Source organism: Python bivittatus, unplaced genomic scaffold, assembly GCF_059951505.1.
Source record: "Python bivittatus isolate LINGU-HERP-01145 unplaced genomic scaffold, Pbiv_v1 ctg000480_np1212, whole genome shotgun sequence".
Classification (NCBI taxonomy): Eukaryota; Metazoa; Chordata; class Lepidosauria; order Squamata; family Pythonidae; genus Python; species Python bivittatus.
In genome coordinates this window covers 80,029,594-80,035,593 of record NW_028277075.1, presented here as the reverse complement: position 1 = coordinate 80,035,593, position 6,000 = coordinate 80,029,594, and positions in this window count along the sequence as shown.

Here is a 6,000-nt window from a genome sequence, read left to right as displayed (position 1 = left end):
GATGAAAGACTGGGTGTTACTGAAAAATAAAAGACTTTTAGAGTTAGAACACAACCTGAGATTGGGTGGCATGGATATTTGTGGTACTATAAAGTCAATGTTAATGTACAGTAGATTTCAAAATTCATTATGTTAGACGTGCCATATTGAAAAACCCAGGCTGTGCCCGAAAACACCTTTATGGCTGTCAGCACTAGAAACATTTTATAGATGAGGAATAATAGGCAAAGATAAATGCTTAACATATTTTGAGATACTAGAATTTTATCAAGGGAAATATAAAATAAAATCAAGAGAACAACTGATGACAGAGGGACATAGTTGTCAATGGTTTTTTTACTTAGAGTAATCAGAAAAAATTAAAGTAGGCAAAATAATTCATGGTATTAAACAATGTAAGACAGAATTTGAAACAGTACTGTGATCAACATGTAATTGCTAAAATGTATAAACATTTACTGAAATTTGAAACAGAAGAAGAAGAAGTCAAAGTATCTTTGATAAAAACTTTGGTTATAATATACATACAGAACAATGGGAAAACGTGTAGTTGAAAGGACTGAAATTTACATTATGTTATCATCTTAAAGATAATTGTTATAAAATGATGTACTGTTGGTGTATGACACCAGAAAAATTATCTAGAATGTATAAACATACTTCAAATTTATGTTGGAAATCTGAACAAGAAGGGTCATTTTATCATGCTTGGTGGACGTGCAAAAAAGCTAGAAAAGTTTGGTTCAAATACACACAGTGATTCAAAGGACTTTAGAGATTAGGAATCAACTGAAACCAGAACTTTTCCTTCTGGGACTGATGGATAAAGAGTTAGAAAAAAGTCATGGAACACTGTTTTTATATATGATAACTACAGCGAGATTATTGTATGCACAAAGATGGAAAGATTTGGAAATACCTACAATGGAAGAATGGTTGGTGAAGATGACAGAACTTACTGAAATGGCTAAAGTGTTTGATTAGAGAAAAGGCAATATCTACATTCATTGGTGACTGGAAAACCCTTATGGATTTTTTGCATAAAAAAGAAAAAAATGAACTTATGATTTATGGTTTTGATCATTACACAGGATAGATTATAGAAAGAAGAGAGTCATGATATAACTTTAGACAGAGGGGTTAAACTATCATTGTACTTATAACTGCTGTAAAGAAGATCAGAAGCCACTTCTTTATATCGTTCTTTATATCTTCTTTTCTTCTACTTATTTTTTGCACTTTTAGCTTTTTCTTCTCTTTTTCCTTTTTTCTTCTTTTTTTTTTCTATTTCAGTTTGTATTAGTTCTTATTATTGCTAAGACTTTCAATAAAATTATATAAAAATGATTTGGTGTCTTATGCAACAGCATAGCTCTAATATAATTATGTAAAAATATTTATATGAAATATTACATATGGCACTCCAAAGACAGAAGCAACATTAAAATGAGGCTGGTTTATATTTCAACTTACTCTACTTATTTTTTACAATTATTTTTCAACCTTAACTTCTTTTCCTCCTCGTTTTTCTTAGAATGTGTTTACTATGCATGTAGTTCATCACAGCAATACTTATTCCTAGTAACTATAGCCTTTATCTGTAAAAGTAGTTGAGATTTAGATTTTTTCCCCATTGAATTTATAATTCTGAAGTGCTAAAAGAAATAAAAATAAAGTTTAGAAAATCAAAGGTGAAGATGCTGTTTTAATACTTCATAGCAAAAAACATCCAGAAATTGATAAATAGGTGATAAAGTCTATGACACAAAAATAATTATACTTTTGCATTAAAAATGGAGTTGCAATTAAAGCTAATAGCAGTAAAAGTGTTATATCACAGATAAGAGTTCAAAACTAATAGTAATTCAATTCAATTCAATTCAATTTCACTCCTGGATGGAAACAGTGGACCCAAGATACCATATGCTTAAGTAATACTATCTTGAAATCACTCACATGTTACTTATGAGCTATGTTTGACTTTCCTAACTGGATCATGGATGTGTTTAGCATGTCAAACAAACCCAGTTATACTGAAGTCAAGGATGAGAGGTTAATTTTAGTTTTGGGTTAAATTAATATTTCCTGGACAGCAATATCACATCTGAAGTTCCTCCTCCTGCTGTCAGATAGAGACAGTCCTACAGCAATCTAGAGAAGTCTTAAAGCAGGGCTGCTCTAGGAACATCCTCTCTCTGACTTTACTGTTTACCCTCTCGTGACTATATCAGCTGCAGTGGGGTGAAAAGAGACTCCAGGTTACTCCAAAAATGTTGTCAAATGTTGTCTTGCTCAGATTTCTCACCTAAGTTTGTTTCTCCATTAAACCCGATATGAACATCTGCTTGGTCATTTTACCCCCTCAATTTGGGTAGATCTTGCTTTGCTGCCTTTAATTGATTTTATAGCATCTGCCATTAAATAGGTTTACCCATGTGATATAATTGTAAAGAGCAGGAATTATGTCAGCTGAGATAAATGAGTCTACTATTCTAAGGGAAGACAGATAAGTATGTCCACTAAATAGTAGCAGCATGGACCAGGCTTTCTGGAATCCGGAGTTAAGCCACTTCAGTCCAAATCTTTTAGCCCAAGCTGCAGGAGTCATGTGGAAGTGACCAAAATATGAATCTTCATCAAGCTTTGTGGGCTTTGGAAAGCTGCATAGAAACAGAGAATGTAAAAGAACAACAACAACAACAAAGGCAAAGGAACAAAACAAGCTACTTGCCATTCAGTTTTTATGAAAAGAATATGTCAATATGAGAAGAGATTAATTAATGACAGGTATGTCATCACAGTCCTTTCTAGAAGAGAAGTGGAATGTCATAATTTGCTGTTACTGTCCTCTGTTTTGTTGAAATTACTGAAGTGAACATAACAATATTAAAAACAGTTGCTTTTGGTTTGGGCAGACTAGTTCTGGCTGATCCTTTCTGCCTCTTCTGAATCAATTTTGAGGGTATGTAGTGCAAAATTTCCTACCTCTATCCTTTTAAAATGTGGCAGGTTTAGCAATTTAGACATTGCTACAGTGTTTGTGGTTTCCATAGAAATGATCTCCAAAATAATGATTGGTGGGGAACTAATGAACTCCCCTCATATTCATGCAATTTAAAAACTCTTCTTGCATGGCTTTCTTTGTAAAAAAAACATCTATGCTTATTTTTGATATCTGGTAGATTTATCCCCATAGAAGGAGAAGCACGCCTGAAAAATTTTTATTCTGATTAAAAGAAAAAAGTTATGGCACACAAAAACACATTTCTTCCAAGTTCAGAAGGGTTTAGAATTCCTGCAGCCTTCCTGTTAAAAATCAAAATCAAAACTTGGTTGTTTGTGTCTTATGCAACTAAGTGAGAGACATGGATTGAGAATCCAATTGATTTCTAATGATTCTGATTTGTTCTCCACTGCAGCAAGGTGATTTGTGAATCATTGAACCAGATCTGAAATATATCTAGAATAAGTTTATATATTCCTGGTGTCTTCTCAGACTGCAGGGTTTGCTTGTTTACTTGTTTGTTTTGAGAGTAGCTGCCATGATGGAAAAATATTGAATAAAATATCATTGAGACCTGTTTTTTAAATACCAAACATTAGTATAAAGGCAAAGCTTGTAATAAAATGTGCATTCATTTTCAAGACTAGCATTCTTAAGAACTTACAATAGAAGAGTCTTGCTTGGCTGAGAAAAAACAACAACGACCAAACTTCAGTTCATGGTCAAAATCCTGTGTATAGTCTTCCACAGAGCTGTTTCTCATCACTTCAGTTTTATTTCTGGGTTTATCTTTTATTTCACTGTCTGTGGTTGTTAAATTGAGCAGCCACAGATTTTCAAAGTGTATCTCTGAAAGCGTTTATCCTATCTCTCTTCATACATTTCAATTCAGATGTGTCTAGGTGCCTCAGTGTAAAAAAAAAAAAAGAAAAAAGTCCTCCTATATTATTCATATTTTGTAAAATCAGCATTTATTTATCCTTTTTCTTTTAATGTAAATTCCAGATCCTACAACAGTGGAAAAATAGTGTCAACCCAAGCAACATGAAGTCCTTTAATTTCTGAAATAGAAACTTCTGACTTCCCTTCAGTTTTGAAATGCATCACATAAGTGCATGTGAATTCTTACTAAAGCAAACATGATGATCCCAGTGATCACAAAACAACTTGGACCTATGAAACTTTAATCAGTTCAGCTATTTCTGTATTTACAAGCAGGAATTTATTATTGCTGGTCGCACAGTCAGCCAGATGTTTAGGCTGGCTTTGGCATTCTTATCCACCTATTGAGTCCTTCCCAAGAACCTGGGATAGACGATGTTGTCTGATAGTGTTATAGCTATAGCTGAAGGAGGTAAGCTGCTCCAAGTACAGCTGCCTTTTGCAATTGACTGATGGTGATTTTGTCAATGCCGATGGTCTTCAGGTGGTGCTCCAGATGTTTTGGGATTGCACCCAAGGCGCCTGTTACTATTGGTACTATCTTCGCTTCTTTTGCCATAGTCGTTCTACTTCTATTTGCAGGTCTTTATATTTTGTGATTTCCTCCAGTTCTTTCTCTTCTATTCTGCAGTCTCCAGGTATTGCAGTGTCCACTATCCGGACTTTTTTGTCTTTCTTGTCAACAATTGTTAAGTCTGGGGTGTTGTGTGGCAGGTGCTTGTCTGATTGAATCCTATAGTCCCAGAGTGCTTTAGCTTCTTCATTTTTCTATCACTTTGTCTATTTTGTGGTCCCACCAGTTCTTGCTTGCAGGCAAATGGTATTTCTTGCAGATATTCCAGTGCACCATTGTTGCTACTTTGTCATGCTGTTGTTTGTAGTCAGCCTCTGCGAACTTCTTGCAGCAGCTAATGTTATTGTTATTGTTATCTAAAATAAAGTGCCACTCCCAATTTTTTCAGTATTTTGCTTTTGGCATGGGGTTTGGTTAAAAGGATTAATATGGATCTCTGGAAGCAGAAATCCACATGTGATTTGCAGTAATAGATATATATGTTGTATGTCAACATTTGAGCTTGCTTGCTTGCCTGCCTGCCTGCCTGCCTGCCTGCCTGCCTGCCTGCCTGCCTGCCTGCCTGCTTGCCTCCCTTCCCTTCCCTTCCCTTCCCTTCCCTTCCCTTCCCTTCCCTTCCCTTCCCTTCCCTTCCCTTCCCTTCCCTTCCCTTTTTTCTTTTCTTTTCTTTTCTTTTCTTTTCTTTTCTTTTCTTTTCTTTTCATTAAGTGGCAAGGAGGAAGTTTAGAGGAATATAGTCAATGTCTTTGGAGTTGTTCCAACATAATTTTTAGACTCCCCCACCCCTTCCTCTCCATTTTTTAATTGCTATGTTTATAGTTTTGAGGTTGTGCTGCTCTTTCAGCCCTGTTATATGCATTTATACTTCGGTTGATTAGTCAAAATAAGTATTTTAAGTATTTCTGGAACTGTAATATCATGTTCACCCTTCCAACATATATAATTGTTATTCCATGTACAGTGGTACCTTGGGTTACGAACTTAATCCGTTCCATGACTCTGGTCGCAACCCGAAGCAAATTTCCCCATAAGGTTCAATGACAAGCACACCAAAAACCTTCCAAAACGCCACAAAACCCACCACAAGCCTCACCAAACGTTTCCTTGCTACCGCGATCTCGCCCACAGGAAGCTGCGACCGCATGGAAGCAGGGAAAATGGCCGCGGATCCGGTTCGTAACCCGAGGCGGAGTTCGCAAACCGAGGTAAATTTTTGCTGCCGGAGCTGGTCGTAACCCGAAAAGTTCGTTAACAGAGGCGTTCGTAACCCAAGGTACCACTGTATAAATCCCATCCCACTATTTCAGCTGCCTTTGAATAGCCCTTGCCACATATCTCTATTTCTTGTCATCTACAGACTTAATTAATGTGTTGTTTATTTCCTCTCTTAGACGATTAATAATGCTGTTAAATAAAAACAAGCGGAAAGAGTTCCCTTTGTGCATGCCGATGGACAACTTGTCTTCATCCTGACGCATCG